A 16,635-nucleotide genomic window follows, 5' to 3' on the forward strand; every position below is an offset into this window, starting at 1 on the left:
ACAGCCGAACGCGCTAACCAATTGCGGCACGGAGACATGAAACTTACTGAAGTTTCCCTATTTACAAGTTGACACATTTACTTTCATTTATTTCTAATAGCACATCTGATGATGCCAGTAAACATGGCTACAACAGTAACACTACCGTTGCTCTTACAGTTACCATGATATTAGGAATAAGAGGCAGTAATAGCACTCTCTGATTTTTCTGATGGACATACTTGTTCATCGCTTCCCCGGGAGGGCTTGAACCAGCAACCTTTCCGTTAACAGCCGAACGCGCCAACAAATTGAGACACGAAGGCACGAAACATACTGAAGTATCCCTATTTACTAGTTAGCTAATTCAATTTCAATGTTTTTAACACCACATCTGACTATGCAGGTAAACGTAGTTTCAAGTTTAAAACTACCGTTGCCTTTACAATTATCGTGACATTAAGAATCATAAGCAGTTGTAGCACTATCTGTTTCATCTGATCGAAGTATTTGTTCATTGCGTCCCCGGGTGGGCTTGAACCACCAACCTTTCGGTTAACAGCCGAACGCGCTAACCAATTGCGCCACGGAGACATGAATCTAACTGAAGTTTCCCTATATACAAGTTGGCTCATTTACTTTCATTTATTTTTAATAGAACATCTGATGATGCCAGTAAACATGGCTACAAGAGTAACACTGCCGTTGCTTTTACAGTTAACGTGACATTAGGAATAAGAGGCAGTGATAGCACTCTCTGATTCTTCTGATGGACATATTTGTTCATCGCTTCCCTGGGTGGGCTTGAACCACCAACCTTTCAGTTAACAGGCGAACGCGCTAACCAATTGCGGCACGGAGACACGAAACATACTGAAGTATCCCTTTTTTATTAGTTAGCTAATTCAATTTCAATGTTTTTAACACCACATCTGACTATGCAAGTAAACGTAGTTTCAAGACTAAAACCACCGTTGCTTTTACAATTATCGTGACATTAGGAATCATAAGCAGTGGTAGCACTATCTGTTTCATCTGATCAAAGAATTTGTTCATTGCGTCCCCGGGTGGGCTTGAACCACCAACCTTTCGGTTAACAGCCGAACGCGCTAACCAATTGCGCCACGGAGACATGAAACTTACTGAAGTTTTCCTATTTAAAAGTTGGCTTATTTACTTTCGTTTATTTTTAATAGCACATCTGATGATGCCAGTAAACATGGCTACAAGAGTAACACTACCGTTGCTCTTACAAATAACGTGACATTAAGAATAAGAGGCAGTGATAGCACTCTCTGATTCTTCTGATGGACATATTTGTTTATCGCTTCCCCGTTTGGGCTTGAACCACCAACCTTTCCGTTAACAGCCGAACGCGCTAACCAATTGCGGCAGGGAAACACGAAACATACTGAAATATCCCTATTTACTAGTTAGCTAATTCAATTTCAATGTTTTTAACACCACATCTGAGTATGCAGGTAAACGTAGTTTCAAGACTAAAACTACCGTTGCCTTTACAATTATCGTGACATTAGGAATCATAAGCAGTTGTAGCACTATCTGTTTCATCTGATCGAAGTATTTGTTCATTGCGTCCCCGGGTGGGCTTGAACCACCAACCTTTCGGTTAACAGCCGAACGCGCTAACCAATTGCGCCACGGAGACATGAAACTTACTGAAGTTTCCCTATATACAAGTTGGCTCATTTACTTTCATTTATTTTTAATAGAACATCTGATGATGCCAGTAAACATGGCTACAAGAGTAACTCTACCGTTGCTTTTACAGTTAACGTGATATTAGGAATAAGAGGCAGTGATAGCACTCTCTGATTCTTCTGATGGACATATTTGTTCATCGCTTCCCCGGGTGGGCTTGAACCACCAACCTTTCAGTTAACAGGCGAACGCGCTAACCAATTGCGGCACGGAGACACGAAACATACTGAAGTATCCCTTTTTTATTAGTTAGCTAATTCAATTTCAATGTTTTTAACACCACATCTGACTATGCAAGTAAACGTAGTTTCAAGACTAAAACTACCGTTGCTTTTACAATTATCGTGACATTAGGAATCATAAGCAGTGGTAGCCTTATCTTTTTCATCTGATCAAAGAATTTGTTCATTGCGTCCCCGGGTGGGCTTGAACCACCAACCTTTCGGTTAACAGCCGAACACGCTAACCAATTGCGCCACGGAGACATGAAACTTACTGAAGTTTCCCTATATACAAGTTGGCTCATTTACTTTCATTTATTTTTAATAGAACATCTGATGATGCCAGTAAACATGGCTACAAGAGTAACACTACCGTTGCTTTTACAGTTAACGTGACATTAGGAATAAGAGGCAGTGATAGCACTCTCTGATTCTTCTGATGGACATATTTGTTCATCGCTTCCCCGGGTGGGCTTGAACCACCAACCTTTCAGTTAACAGCCGAACGCGCTAACCAATTGCGGCACTAAGACACGAAACATACTGAAGTATCCCTATTTACTAGTTAGCTAATTCAATTTCAATGTTTTTAACACCACATCTGACTATGCAGGTAAACGTAGTTGCAAGACTAAAACTACCGTTGCTTTTACAATTATCGTGACATAGGGAATCATAAGCAGTGGTAGCACTAACTGTTTCATCTGATCGAAGTATTTGTTCATTGCGTCCCCGGGTGGTTTTGAACCACCAACCTTTCCGGTAACAGCCGAACGCGCTAACCAATTGCGGCACACAGACATGAAACTTACTGAAGTTTCCCTATTTACAAGTTGACACATTTACTTTCATTTATTTCTAATAGCACATCTGATGATGCCAGTAAACATGGCTACAACAGTAAAATTACCGTTGCTCTTACAGTTACCATGACATTAGGAATAAGAGGCAGTGATAGCACTCTCTGATTTTTCTGATGGACATACTTGTTCATCGCTTCCCCGGGAGGGCTTGAACCAGCAACCTTTCCGTTAACAGCCGAACGCGCCAACAAATTGAGACACGAAGGCACGAAACATACTGAAGTATCCCTATTTACTAGTTAGCTAATTCAATTTCAATGTTTTTAACACCACATCTGACTATGCAGGTAAACGTAGTTTCAAGACTAAAACTACCGTTGCCTTTACAATTATCGTGACATTAGGAATCATAAGCAGTTGTAGCACTATCTGTTTCATCTGATCGAAGTATTTGTTCATTGCGTCCCCGGGTGGGCTTGAACCACCAACCTTTCGGTTAACAGCCGAACGCGCTAACCAATTGCGCCACGGAGACATGAAACTAACTGAAGTTTCCCTATATACAAGTTGGCTCATTTACTTTCATTTATTTTTAATAGAACATTTGATGATGCCAGTAAACATGGCTACAAGAGTAACACTGCCGTTGCTTTTACAGTTAACGTGACATTAGGAATAAGAGGCAGTGATAGCACTCTCTGATTCTTCTGATGGACATATTTGTTCATCGCTTCCCCGGGTGGGCTTGAACCACCAACCTTTCAGTTAACAGGCGAACGCGCTAACCAATTGCGGCACGGAGACACGAAACATACTGAAGTATCTCTTTTTTATTAGTTAGCTAATTCAATTTCAATGTTTTTAACACCACATCTGACTATGCAAGTAAACGTAGTTTCAAGACTAAAACCACCGTTGCTTTTACAATTATCGTGACATTAGGAATCATAAGCAGTGGTAGCACTATCTGTTTCATCTGATCAAAGAATTTGTTCATTGCGTCCCCGGGTGGGCTTGAACCACCAACCTTTCGGTTAACAGCCGAACGCGCTAACCAATTGCGCCACGGAGACATAAATCTTACTGAAGTTTTCCTATTTAAAAGTTGGCTTATTTACTTTCATTTATTCTTAATAGCACATCTGATGATGCCAGTAAACATGGCTACAAGAGTAACTCTACCGTTGCTTTTACAGTTAACGTGATATTAGGAATAAAAGGCAGTGATAGCACTCTCTGATTCTTCTGATGGACATATTTGTTCATCGCTTCCCCGGGTGGGCTTGAACCACCAACCTTTCAGTTAACAGGCAAACGCGCTAACCAATTGCGGCACGGAGACACGAAACATACTGAAGTATCCCTTTTTTATTAGTTAGCTAATTCAATTTCAATGTTTTTAACACCACATCTGACTATGCAAGTAAACGTAGTTTCAAGACTAAAACTACCGTTGCTTTTACAATTATCGTGACATTAGGAATCATAAGCAGTGGTAGCCTTATCTGTTTCATCTGATCAAAGAATTTGTTCATTGCGTCCCCGGGTGGGCTTGAACCACCAACCTTTCTGTTAACAGCCGAACGCGCTAACCAATTCCGCCACGGAGACATGAAACATACTGAAGTTTTCCTATTTAAAAGTTGGCTTATTTACTTTCATTTATTTTTAATAGCACATCTGATGATGCCAGTAAACATGGCTACAAGAGTAACACTACCGTTGCTCTTACAAATAACGTGACATTAGGAATAAGAGGCAGTGATAGCACTCTCTGGTTCTTCTGATGGACATATTTGTTCATCGCTTCCCCGTTTGGGCTTAAACCACCAACCTTTCCGTTAACAGCGGAACGCGCTTACCAATTGCGGCACGGAGACACGAAACATAATGAAATATCCCTATTTACTAGTTAGCTAATTCAATTTCGATGTTTTTAACACCACATCTGACTATGCAGGTAAACGTAGTTTCAAGACTAAAACTACCGTTGCCTTTACAATTATCGTGACATTAGGAATCATAAGCAGTTGTAGCACTATCTGTTTCATCTGATCGAAGTATTTGTTCATTGCGTCCCCGGGTGGGCTTGAAGCACCAACCTTTCGGTTAACAGCCGAACGCGCTAACCAATTGCGCCACGGAGACATGAAACTTACTGAAGTTTCCCTATATACAAGTTGGCTCATTTACTTTCATTTATTTTTAATAGAACATCTGATGATGCCAGTAAACATGGCTACAAGAGTAACACTGCCGTTGCTTTTACAGTTAACGTGACATTAGGAATAAGAGGCAGTGATAGCACTCTCTGATTCTTCTGATGGACATATTTGTTCATCGCTTCCCCGGGTGGGCTTGAACCACCAACCTTTCAGTTAACAGGCGAACGCGCTAACCAATTGCGGCACGGAGACACGAAACATACTGAAGTATCCCTTTTTTATTAGTTAGCTAATTCAATTTCAATGTTTTTAACACCACATCTGACTATGCAAGTAAACGTAGTTTCAAGACTAAAACCACCGTTGCTTTTACAATTATCGTGACATTAGGAATCATAAGCAGTGGTAGCACTATCTGTTTCATCTGATCAAAGAATTTGTTCATTGCGTCCCCGGGTGGGCTTGAACCACCAACCTTTCTGTTAACAGCCGAATGCGCTAACCAATTGCGCCACGGAGACATGAAACTTACTGAAGTTTTCCTATTTAAAAGTTGGCTTATTTACTTTCATTTATTTTTAATAGCACATCTGATGATGCCAGTAAACATGGCTACAAGAGTAACACTACCGTTGCTCTTACAAATAACGTGACATTAAGAATAAGAGGCAGTGATAGCACTCTCTGATTCTTCTGATGGACATATTTGTTTATCGCTTCCTCGTTTGGGCTTGAACCACCAACCTTCCGTTAACAGCCGAACGCCCTTACCAATTGCGGCAGGGAAACACGAAACATACTGAAATATCCCTATTTACTAGTTAGCTAATTCAATTTCAATGTTTTTAACACCACATCTGACTATGCAGGTAAACGTAGTTTCAAGACTAAAACTACCGTTGCCTTTACAATTATCGTGACATTAGGAATCATAAGCATTTGTAGCACTATCTGTTTCATCTGATCGAAGTATTTGTTCATTGCGTCCCCGGGTGGGCTTGAACCACCAACCTTTCGGTTAACAGCCGAACGCGCTAACCAATTGCGCCACGGAGACATGAAACTTACTGAAGTTTCCCTATATACAAGTTGGCTCATTTACTTTCATTTATTTTTAATAGAACATCTGATGATGCCAGTAAACATGGCTACAAGAGTAACTCTACCGTTACTTTTACAGTTAACGTGACATTAGGAATAAGAGGCAGTGATAGCACTCTCTGATTCTTCTGATGGACATATTTGTTCATCGCTTCCCCGGGTGGGCTTGAACCACCAACCTTTCAGTTAACAAGCGAACGCGCTAACCAATTGCGGCACGGACACACGAAACATACTGAAGTATCCCTTTTTTATTAGTTAGCTAATTCAATTTCAATGTTTTTAACACCACATCTGACTATGCAAGTAAACGTAGTTTCAAGACTAAAACTACCGTTGCTTTTACAATTATCGTGACATTAGGAATCATAAGCAGTGGTAGCACTATCTGTTTCATCTGATCAAAGAATTTGTTCATTGCGTCCCCGGGTGGGCTTGAACCACCAACCTTTCTGTTAACAGCCGAACGCGCTAACCAATTCCGCCACGGAGACATGAAACTTACTGAAGTTTTCCTATTTAAAAGTTGGCTTATTTACTTTCATTTATTTTTAATAGCACATCTGATGATGCCAGTAAACATGGCTACAAGAGTAACACTACCGTTGCTCTTACAAATAATGTGACATTAGGAATAAGAGGCAGTGATAGCACTCTCTGATTCTTCTGATGGACATATTTGTTCATCGCTTCCCCGTTTGGGCTTGAACCACCAACCTTTCCGTTAACAGCGGAACGCGCTTACCAATTGCGGCACGGAGACACGAAACATAATGAAATATCCCTATTTACTAGTTAGCTAATTCAATTTCGATGTTTTTAACACCACATCTGACTATGCAGGTAAACGTAGTTTCAAGACTAAAACTACCGTTGCTGCTACAATTATCGTGACATTAGGAATCATAAGCAGTTGTAGCACTATCTGTTTCATCTGATCGAAGTATTTGTTCATTGCGTCCCCGGGTGGGCTTGAACCACCAACCTTTCGGTTAACAGCCGAACGCGCTAACCAATTGCGCCACGGAGATATGAAACTTACTGAAGTTTCCCTATATACAAGTTGGCTCATTTACTTTCATTTATTTTTAATAGCACATCTGATGATGCCAGTAAACATGGCTACAAGAGTAACACTACCGTTGCTGTTACAAATAACGTGACATTAGGAATAAGAGGCAGTGATAGCACTCTCTGATTCTTCTGATGGACATATTTGTTCCTCGCTTCCCCGTTTGGGCTTGAACCACCAACCTTTCCGTTAACAGCCAAACGGGCTTACCAATTGCGGCACGGAGACACGAAACATATTGAAATATCCCTATTTACTAGTCAGCTAATTCAATTTCAATGTTTTTAACACCACATCTGACTATGCAGGTAAACGTAGTTTCAAGACTAAAACTACCGTTGCTTTTACAATTATCGTGACATTAGGAATCATAAGCAGTTGTAGCACTATCTGTTTCATCTGATCGAAGTATTTGTTCATTGCGTCCCCGGGTTGGCTTGAATCACCAACCTTTCGGTTAACAGCCGAACGCGCTAACCAATTGCGCCACGGAGACATGAAACTTACCGAAGTTTCCCTATTTACAATTTGGCTCATTTACTCTCATTTATTTTTAATAGCACATCTGATGATGCCAGTAAACATGGCTACAAGAGAAACACTACCGTTGCTCTTACAGTTAACGTGACATTAGGAATAAGAGGCAGTGATAGCACTCTCTGATTCTTCTGATGGACATATTTTTTCATCGCCTCCCCGGGTGGGCTTGAACCACCAACCTTTCCGTTAAAAGCCGAACGCGCTAACCAATTGCAGCACTAAGACACGAAACATACTGAAGTATCCCTATTTACTAGTTAGCTAATTCAATTTCAATGTTTTTAACACCACATCTGACTATGCAGGTAAACGTAGTTTCAAGACTAAAACTACCGTTGCTTTTACAATTATCGTGACATTGGGAATCATAAGCAGTGGTAGCACTAACTGTTTCATCTGATCGAAGTATTTGTTCATTGCGTCCCCGGGTGGGCTTGAAACACCAACCTTTCGGTTAACAGCCGAACGCGCTAACCAATTGCACCACGGAGACATGAAACTTACTGAAGTTTCCTTATTTACAAGTTGGCTCATTTACTTTCATTTATTTTTAATAGAACATCTGATGATGCCAGTAAACATGGCTACAAGAGTAACAATACCGTTGCTTTTACAGTTAACGTGACATTAGGAATAAGAGGCAGTGATAGCACTCTCTGATTCTTCTGATGGATTTATTTGTTCATCGCTTCCCCGGGTGGGCTTGAACCACCAACCTTTCAGTTAACAGGCGAACGCGCTAACCAATTGCGGCACGGAGACACGAAACATACTGAATTATCCCTATTTACTAGTTGGCTAATTCAATTTGACTGTGTTTTTAACACCATATCTGACTATGCAGGGAAACGCAGTTTCAAGACTAAAACTACCGTTGCTTTTACAATTATCGTGACATTAGGAATCATAAGCAGTGGTAGCACTATCTGTTTCATCTGATCAAAGAATTTGTTCATTGCGTCCCCGGGTAGGCTTGAACCACCAACCTTTCGGATAACAGCCGAAGTTTTCCTATTTAAAAGTTGGCTTATTTACTTTCATTTATTTTTAATAGCACATCTGATGATGCCAGTAAACATGGCTACAAGAGTAACACTACCGTTGCTCTTACAAATAACGTGACATTAGGAATAAGAGGCAGTGACGGCACTCTCTGATTCTTCTGATGGACATATTTGTTCATCGCTTCCCCGTTTGGGCTTGAACCACCAACCTTTCCGTTAACAGCCGAACACGCTTACCAATTGCGGCACGGAGACACGAAACATACTGAATTATCCCTATTTACTAGTTAGCTAATTCAATTTCAATGTTTTTAACACCACATCTGACTATGCAGGTAAACGTAGTTTCAAGACTAAAACTACCGTTGCCTTTACAATTATCGTGACATTAGGAATCATAAGCAGTTGTAGCACTATCTGTTTCATCTGATCGAAGTATTTGTTCATTGCGTCCCCGGGTGGGCTTGAACCACCAACCTTTCGGTTAACAGCCGAACGCGCTAACCAATTGCGCCACGGAGACATGAAACTTACTGAAGTTTCCCTATATACAAGTTGGCTCATTTACTTTCATTTATTTTTAATAGAACATCTGATGATGCCAGTAAACATGGCTACAAGAGTAACACTGCCGTTGCTTTTACAGTTAACGTGACATTAGGAATAAGAGGCAGTGATAGCACTCTCTGATTCTTCTGATGGACATATTTGTTCATCGCTTCCCCGGGTGGGCTTGAACCACCAACCTTTCAGTTAACAGGCGAACGCGCTAACCAATTGCGCCACGGAGACACGAAACATACTGAAGTATCCCTTTTTTATTAGTTAGCTAATTCAATTTCAATGTTTTTAACACCACATCTGACTATGCAAGTAAACGTAGTTTCAAGACTAAAACCACCGTTGCTTTTACAATTATCGTGACATTAGGAATCATAAGCAGTGGTAGCACTATCTGTTTCATCTGATCAAAGAATTTGTTCATTGCGTCCCCGGGTAGGCTTGAACCACCAACCTTTCGGATAACAGCCGAAGTTTTCCTATTTAAAAGTTGGCTTATTTACTTTCATTTATTTTTAATAGCACATCTGATGATGCCAGTAAACATGGCTACAAGAGTAACACTACCGTTGCTCTTACAAATAACGTGACATTAGGAATAAGAGGCAGTGACGGCACTCTCTGATTCTTCTGATGGACATATTTGTTCATCGCTTCCCCGTTTGGGCTTGAACCACCAAGCTTTCCGTTAACAGCCGAACACGCTTACCAATTGCGGCACGGAGACACGAAACATACTGAATTATCCCTATTTACTAGTTAGCTAATTCAATTTCAATGTTTTTAACACCACATCTGACTATGCAGGTAAACGTAGTTTCAAGACTAAAACCACCGTTGCCTTTACAATTATCGTGACATTAGGAATCATAAGCAGTTGTAGCACTATCTGTTTCATCTGATCGAAGTATTTGTTCATTGCGTCCCCGGGTGGGCTTGAACCACCAACCTTTCAGTTAACAGCCGAACGCGCTAACCAATTGCGCCACGGAGACATGAAACTTACTGAAGTTTCCCTATATACAAGTTGGCTCATTTACTTTCATTTATTTTTAATAGAACATCTGATGATGCCAGTAAACATGGCTACAAGAGTAACACTGCCGTTGCTTTTACAGTTAACGTGACATTAGGAATAAGAGGCAGTGATAGCACTCTCTGATTCTTCTGATGGACATATTTGTTCATCGCTTCCCCGGGTGGGCTTGAACCACCAACCTTTCAGTTAACAGGCGAACGCGCTAACCAATTGCGCCACGGAGACACGAAACATACTGAAGTATCCCTTTTTTATTAGTTAGCTAATTCAATTTCAATGTTTTTAACACCACATCTGACTATGCAAGTAAACGTAGTTTCAAGACTAAAACCACCGTTGCTTTTACAATTATCGTGACATTAGGAATCATAAGCAGTAGTAGCACTATCTGTTTCATCTGATCAAAGAATTTGTTCATTGCGTCCCCGGGTGGGCTTGAACCACCAACCTTTCGGTTAACAGCCGAACGCGCTAACCAATTGCGCCACGGAGACATGAAACTTACTGAAGTTTCCCTATATACAAGTTGGCTCATTTACTTTCATTTATTTTTAATAGAACATCTGATGATGCCAGTAAACATGGCTACAAGAGTAACACTACCGTTGCTTTTACAGTTAACGTGACATTAGGAATAAGAGGCAGTGATAGCACTCTCTGATTCTTCTGATGGACATATTTGTTCATCGCTTCCCCGGGTTGGCTTGAACCACCAACCTTTCAGTTAACAGGCGAACGCGCTAACCAATTGCGGCACGGAGACACGAAACATACTGAAGTATCCCTTTTTTATTAGTTAGCTAATTCAATTTTAATGTTTTTAACACCACATCTGACTATGCAAGTAAACGTAGTTTCAAGACTAAAACTACCGTTGCTTTTACAATTATCGTGACATTAGGAATCATAAGCAGTGGTAGCACTATCTGTTTCATCTGATCAAAGAATTTGTTCATTGCGTCCCCGGGTGGGCTTGAACCACCAACCTTTCAGTTAACAGCCGAACGCGCTAACCAATTGCGCCACGGAGACATGAAACTTACTGAAGTTTCCCTATATACAAGTTGGCTCATTTACTTTCATTCATTTTTAATAGAACATCTGATGATGCCAGTAAACATGGCTACAAGAGTAACACTACCGTTGCTTTTACAGTTAACGTGACATTAGGAATAAGAGGCAGTGATAGCACTCTCTGATTCTTCTGATGGACATATTTGTTCATCGCTTTCCCGTTTGGGCTTGAACCACCAACCTTTCCGTTAACAGCGGAACGCGCTTACCAATTGCGGCACGGAGACACGAAACATACTGAAATATCCCTATTTACTAGTTAGCTAATTCAATTTCAATGTTTTTAACACCACATCTGACTATGCAGGTAAACGTAGTTTCAAGACTAAAACTACCGTTGCCTTTACAATTATCGTGACATTAGGAATCATAAGCAGTTGTAGCACTATCTGTTTCATCTGATCGAAGTATTTGTTCATTGCGTCCCCGGGTGGGCTTGAACCACCAACCTTTCGGTTAACAGCCGAACGCGCTAACCAATTGCGCCACGGAGACATGAAACTTACTGAAGTTTCCCTATATACAAGTTGGCTCATTTACTTTCATTTATTTTTAATAGCACATCTGATGATGCCAGTAAACATGGCTACAAGAGTAACACTACCGTTGCTGTTACAAATAACGTGACATTAGGAATAAGAGGCAGTGATAGCACTCTCTGATTCTTCTGATGGACATATTTGTTCCTCGCTTCCCCGTTTGGGCTTGAACCACCAACCTTTCCGTTAACAGCCGAACGGGCTTACCAATTGCGGCACGGTAACACGAAACATATTGAAATATCCCTATTTACTAGTCAGCTAATTCAATTTCAATGTTTTTAACACCACATCTGACTATGCAGGTAAACGTAGTTTCAAGACTAAAACTACCGTTGCTTTTACAATTATCGTGACATTAGGAATCATAAGCAGTTGTAGCACTATCTGTTTCATCTGATCGAAGTATTTGTTCATTGCGTCCCCGGGTTGGCTTGAATCACCAACCTCTCGGTTAACAGCCGAACGCGCTAACCAATTGCGCCACGGAGACATGAAACTTACTGAAGTTTCCCTATTTACAAGTTGGCTCATTTACTTTCATTTATTTTTAATAGCACATCTGATGATGCCAGTAAAAATGGCTACAAGAGAAACACTACCGTTGCTCTTACAGGTAACGTGACATTAGGAATAAGAGGCAGTGATAGCACTCTCTGATTTTTGTGATGGACATACTTGTTCATCGCTTCCCCGGGTGGGCTTGAACCACCAACCTTTCCGTTAACAGCCGAACGCGCCAACAAATTGAGACACGAAGGTACGAAACATACTGAAGTATCCCTATTTACTAGTTAGCTAATTCAATTTCAATGTTTTTAACACCATATCTGACTATGCAGGTAAACGTAGTTTCAAGACTAAAACTACCGTTGCTTTTACAATTATCGTGTCATTAGGAATCATAAGCAGTGGTAGCGCTATCTGTTTCATCTGATGGAAGTATTTGTTCATTGCGTCACCGGGTGGGCTTGAACCACCAACCTTTTGGTTAACAGCCGAACGCGCTAACCAATTGCGCCACGGAGACATGAAACTTACTGAAGTTTCCTTATTTACAAGTTGGCTCATTTACTTTCATTTATTTTTAATAGAACATCTGATGATGCCAGTAAACATGGCTACAAGAGTAACAATACCGTTGCTTTTACAGTTAACGTGACATTAGGAATCATAAGCAGTGGTAGCACTATCTGTTTCATCTGATCGAAGTATTTGTTCATTGCGTCCCCGGGTGGGCTTGAACCACCAACCTTTCGGTTAACAGCCGAACGCGCTCACCAATTGCGCCACGGAGACATGAAACTTACTGAAGTTTCCCTATTTAAAAGTTGGCTTATTTACTTTCATTTATTTTTAATAGCACATCTGATGATGCCAGTAAACATGGCTACAAGAGTAACACTTTCGTTGCTGTTACAAATAACGTGACATTAGGAATAAGAGGCAGTGATAGCACTCTCTGATTCTTCTGATGGACATATTTGTTCATCGCTTCCCCGTTTGGGCTTGAACCACCAACCTTTCCGTTAACAGCCGAACGCGCTTACCAATTGCGGCACGGAGACACGAAACATACTGAAATATCCCTATTTACTAGTTAGCTAATTCAATTTCAATGTTTTTAACACCACATCTGACTATGCAGGTAAACGTAGTTTCAAGACTAAAACTACCGTTGCTTTTACAATTATCGTGACATTAGGACTCATAAGCAGTTGTAGCACTATCTGTTTCATCTGATCGAGGTATTTGTTCATTGCGTCCCCGGGTGGGCTTGAACCACCAACCTTTCGGTTAACAGCCGAACGCGCTAACCAATTGCGCCACGGAGACATGAAACTTACTGAAGTTTCCCTATTTACAAGTTGGCACATTTACTTTCATTTATTTTTAATAGCACATCTGATGATGCCAGTAAACATGGCTACAAGAGTAACACTACCGTTGCTCTTACAGTTAACGTGACATTAGGAATAAGAGGCAGTGATAGCACTCTCTGATTCTTCTGATGGACATATTTTTTCATCGCCTCCCCGGGTGGGCTTGAACCACCAACATTTCCGTTAACAGCCGAACGCGCTAACCAATTGCGGCACTAAGACACGAAACATACTGAAGTATCCCTACTTACTAGTTAGCAAATTCAATTTCAATGTTTTTAACACCACATCTGACTATGCAGGTAAACGTAGTTTCAAGGCTAAAACTACCGTTGCTTTTACAATTATCGTGACATTAGAAATCATAAGCAGTGGTAGCGCTATCTGTTTCATCTGTTGGAAGTATTTGTTCATTGCGTCCCCGGGTGGGCTTGAACCACCAACCTTTCGGTTAACAGCCGAACGCGCTAACCAATTGCGCCACGGAGACATGAAACTTACTGAAGTTTCCCTATTTACAAGTTGACACATTTACTTTCATTTATTTCTAATAGCACATCTGATGATGCCAGTAAACATGGCTACAACAGTAACACTACTGTTGCTCTTACAGTTAACGTGACATTAGGAATAAGAGGCAGTGATAGCACTCTCTGATTCTTCTGATGGACATATTTGTTCATCGCTTCCCCGGGTGGGCTTGAACCACCAACCATTCAGTTAACAGGCGAACGCGCTAACCAATTGCGGCACGGAGACACGAAACATACTGAAGTATCCCTATTTACTAGTTAGCTAATTCAATTTCAATGTTTTTAACACCATATCTGACTATGCAGGTAAACGTAGTTTTAAGACTAAAACTACCCTTGCTTTTACAATTATCGTGACATTAGGAATCATAAGCAGTGGTAGCATTATCTGTTTCATCTGATCAAAGAATTTTGTTCATTGCGTCCCCGCGTGGGCTTGAACCACCAACCTTTCGGATAACAGCCGAACGCGCTAACCAATTGCGCCACGGAGACATGAAACTTACTGAAGTTTCCCTATTTACAAATTGACACATTTACTTTCATTTATTTCTAATAGCACATCTGATGATGCCAGTAAACATGGCTACAACAGTAACACTACCGTTGCTCTTACAGTTAACGTGACATTAGGAATAAGAGGCAGTGATAGCACTCTCTGATTTTTCTGATGGACATACTTGTTCATCGCTTCCCCGGGTGGGCTTGAACCACCAACCTTTCCGTTAACAGCCGAACGCGCCAACAAATTGAGACACGAAGGCACGAAACATACTGAAGTATCCCTATTTACTAGTTAGCTAATTCAATTTTAATGTTTTTAACACCATATCTGACTATGCAGGTAAACGTAGTTTCAAGACTAAAACTACCGTTGCTTTTACAATTATCGTGTCATTAGGAATCATAAGCAGTGGTAGCGCTATCTGTTTCATCTGATGGAAGTATTTGTTCATTGCGTCCCCGGGTGGGCTTGAACCACCAACCATTCGGTTAACAGCCGAACGCGCTAACCAATTGCGCCACGGAGACATTAAACTTACTGAAGTTTCCCTATTTACAAGTTGGCTCATTTACTTTCATTTATTTTTAATAGAACATCTGATGATGCCAGTAAACATGGCTACAAGAGTAACACTACCGTTGCTTTTACAGTTAACGTGACATTAGGAATAAGAGGCAGTGATAGCACTCTCTGATTCTTCTGATGGACATATTTGTTCATCGCTTCCCCGGGTGGGCTTAAACCTCCAACCTTTCAGTTAACAGGCGAACGCGCTAACCAATTCCGGCACGGAGACACGAAATATACTGAAGTATCCCTATTTACTAGTTAGCTAATTCAATTTCAATGTTTTTAACACGATATCTGACTATGCAGGTAAACGTAGTTTCAAGACTAAAACTACCGTTGGTTTTTCAATTATCGTGACATTAGGAATCATAAGCAGTGGTAGCACTATCTGTTTCATCTGATCAAAGAATTTGTTCATTGCGTCCCCGGGTGGGCCTGAACCACCAACCTTTCGGTTAACAGCCGAACGCGCTAACCAATTGCGCCACGGAGACATTAAACTTACTGAAGTTTCCCTATTTACAAGTTGGCTCATTTACTTTCATTTATTTTTAATAGAACATCTGATGATGCCAGTAAACATGGCTACAAGAGTAACACTACCGTTGCTTTTACAGTTAACGTGACATTAGGAATAAGAGGCAGTGATAGCACTCTCTGATTTTTCTGATGGACATACTTGTTCATCGCTTCCCCGGGTGGGCTTGAACCACCAACCTTTCTGTTAACAGCCGAACGCGCCAACAAATTGTGACACGAAGGCACGAAACATACTGAAGTATCGCTATTTACTAGTTAGCTAATTCAATTTCAATGTTTTTAACACCATATCTGACTATGCAGGTAAACGTAGTTTCAAGACTAAAACTACCGTTGCTTTTACAATTATCGTGACATTAGGAATCATAAGCAGTGGTAGCACTATCTGTTTCATCTGATCAAAGAATTTGTTCATTGCGTCCCCGGGTGGGCTTGAACCACCAACCTTTCGAATAACAGCCGAACGCGCTAACCAATTGCGCCACGGAGACATGAAACTTACTGAAGTTTCCCTATTTACAAGTTGACACATTTACTTTCATTTATTTCTAATAGCACATCTGATGATGCCAGTAAACATGGCTACAACAGTAACACTACCGTTGCTCTTACAGTTAACGTGACATTAGGAATAAGAGGCAGTGATAGCACTCTCTGATTTTTCTGATGGACATACTTGTTCATCGCTTCCCCGGGTGGGCTTGAACCACCAACCTTTCTGTTAACAGCCGAACGCGCCAACAAATTGTGACACGAAGGCACGAAACATACTGAAGTATCGCTA

At 40.9% G+C, this 16,635-nt stretch overlaps 18 non-coding genes across 18 annotated transcripts; all 18 read right to left on the minus strand.

Annotated features, from left to right (window-relative positions):
• Nucleotides 1-499: 499 nt before the first annotated feature.
• Nucleotides 500-573, minus strand: Trnan-guu (transfer RNA asparagine (anticodon GUU)). The gene has a single exon. It is a non-coding gene; the product is annotated as a tRNA-Asn (tRNA).
• A 464-nt stretch (nucleotides 574-1,037) lies between these two features.
• On the minus strand, nucleotides 1,038-1,111 carry Trnan-guu (transfer RNA asparagine (anticodon GUU)). Its single transcript has one exon. It is a non-coding gene; the product is annotated as a tRNA-Asn (tRNA).
• Nucleotides 1,112-1,574: 463 nt separating this feature from the next.
• Trnan-guu (transfer RNA asparagine (anticodon GUU)) lies at nucleotides 1,575-1,648 on the minus strand. The gene has a single exon. It is a non-coding gene; the product is annotated as a tRNA-Asn (tRNA).
• A 464-nt stretch (nucleotides 1,649-2,112) lies between these two features.
• Trnan-guu (transfer RNA asparagine (anticodon GUU)) lies at nucleotides 2,113-2,186 on the minus strand. The gene has a single exon. It is a non-coding gene; the product is annotated as a tRNA-Asn (tRNA).
• A 1,000-nt stretch (nucleotides 2,187-3,186) lies between these two features.
• Trnan-guu (transfer RNA asparagine (anticodon GUU)) lies at nucleotides 3,187-3,260 on the minus strand. The gene has a single exon. It is a non-coding gene; the product is annotated as a tRNA-Asn (tRNA).
• Nucleotides 3,261-3,724: 464 nt separating this feature from the next.
• Nucleotides 3,725-3,798, minus strand: Trnan-guu (transfer RNA asparagine (anticodon GUU)). Its single transcript has one exon. It is a non-coding gene; the product is annotated as a tRNA-Asn (tRNA).
• Nucleotides 3,799-5,873: 2,075 nt separating this feature from the next.
• Nucleotides 5,874-5,947, minus strand: Trnan-guu (transfer RNA asparagine (anticodon GUU)). Its single transcript has one exon. It is a non-coding gene; the product is annotated as a tRNA-Asn (tRNA).
• A 1,001-nt stretch (nucleotides 5,948-6,948) lies between these two features.
• On the minus strand, nucleotides 6,949-7,022 carry Trnan-guu (transfer RNA asparagine (anticodon GUU)). The gene has a single exon. It is a non-coding gene; the product is annotated as a tRNA-Asn (tRNA).
• Nucleotides 7,023-9,056: 2,034 nt separating this feature from the next.
• On the minus strand, nucleotides 9,057-9,130 carry Trnan-guu (transfer RNA asparagine (anticodon GUU)). The gene has a single exon. It is a non-coding gene; the product is annotated as a tRNA-Asn (tRNA).
• A 959-nt stretch (nucleotides 9,131-10,089) lies between these two features.
• On the minus strand, nucleotides 10,090-10,163 carry Trnan-guu (transfer RNA asparagine (anticodon GUU)). Its single transcript has one exon. It is a non-coding gene; the product is annotated as a tRNA-Asn (tRNA).
• A 464-nt stretch (nucleotides 10,164-10,627) lies between these two features.
• Nucleotides 10,628-10,701, minus strand: Trnan-guu (transfer RNA asparagine (anticodon GUU)). Its single transcript has one exon. It is a non-coding gene; the product is annotated as a tRNA-Asn (tRNA).
• Nucleotides 10,702-11,165: 464 nt separating this feature from the next.
• Trnan-guu (transfer RNA asparagine (anticodon GUU)) lies at nucleotides 11,166-11,239 on the minus strand. Its single transcript has one exon. It is a non-coding gene; the product is annotated as a tRNA-Asn (tRNA).
• Nucleotides 11,240-11,702: 463 nt separating this feature from the next.
• On the minus strand, nucleotides 11,703-11,776 carry Trnan-guu (transfer RNA asparagine (anticodon GUU)). Its single transcript has one exon. It is a non-coding gene; the product is annotated as a tRNA-Asn (tRNA).
• A 1,269-nt stretch (nucleotides 11,777-13,045) lies between these two features.
• Nucleotides 13,046-13,119, minus strand: Trnan-guu (transfer RNA asparagine (anticodon GUU)). Its single transcript has one exon. It is a non-coding gene; the product is annotated as a tRNA-Asn (tRNA).
• A 463-nt stretch (nucleotides 13,120-13,582) lies between these two features.
• Nucleotides 13,583-13,656, minus strand: Trnan-guu (transfer RNA asparagine (anticodon GUU)). Its single transcript has one exon. It is a non-coding gene; the product is annotated as a tRNA-Asn (tRNA).
• A 463-nt stretch (nucleotides 13,657-14,119) lies between these two features.
• Nucleotides 14,120-14,193, minus strand: Trnan-guu (transfer RNA asparagine (anticodon GUU)). The gene has a single exon. It is a non-coding gene; the product is annotated as a tRNA-Asn (tRNA).
• Nucleotides 14,194-15,194: 1,001 nt separating this feature from the next.
• Nucleotides 15,195-15,268, minus strand: Trnan-guu (transfer RNA asparagine (anticodon GUU)). The gene has a single exon. It is a non-coding gene; the product is annotated as a tRNA-Asn (tRNA).
• A 1,000-nt stretch (nucleotides 15,269-16,268) lies between these two features.
• Trnan-guu (transfer RNA asparagine (anticodon GUU)) lies at nucleotides 16,269-16,342 on the minus strand. The gene has a single exon. It is a non-coding gene; the product is annotated as a tRNA-Asn (tRNA).
• Between the last annotated feature and the right edge of the window lie 293 nt (nucleotides 16,343-16,635).

Source organism: Hydractinia symbiolongicarpus, chromosome 11 (genome assembly GCF_029227915.1).
Source record: "Hydractinia symbiolongicarpus strain clone_291-10 chromosome 11, HSymV2.1, whole genome shotgun sequence".
Classification (NCBI taxonomy): Eukaryota; Metazoa; Cnidaria; class Hydrozoa; order Anthoathecata; family Hydractiniidae; genus Hydractinia; species Hydractinia symbiolongicarpus.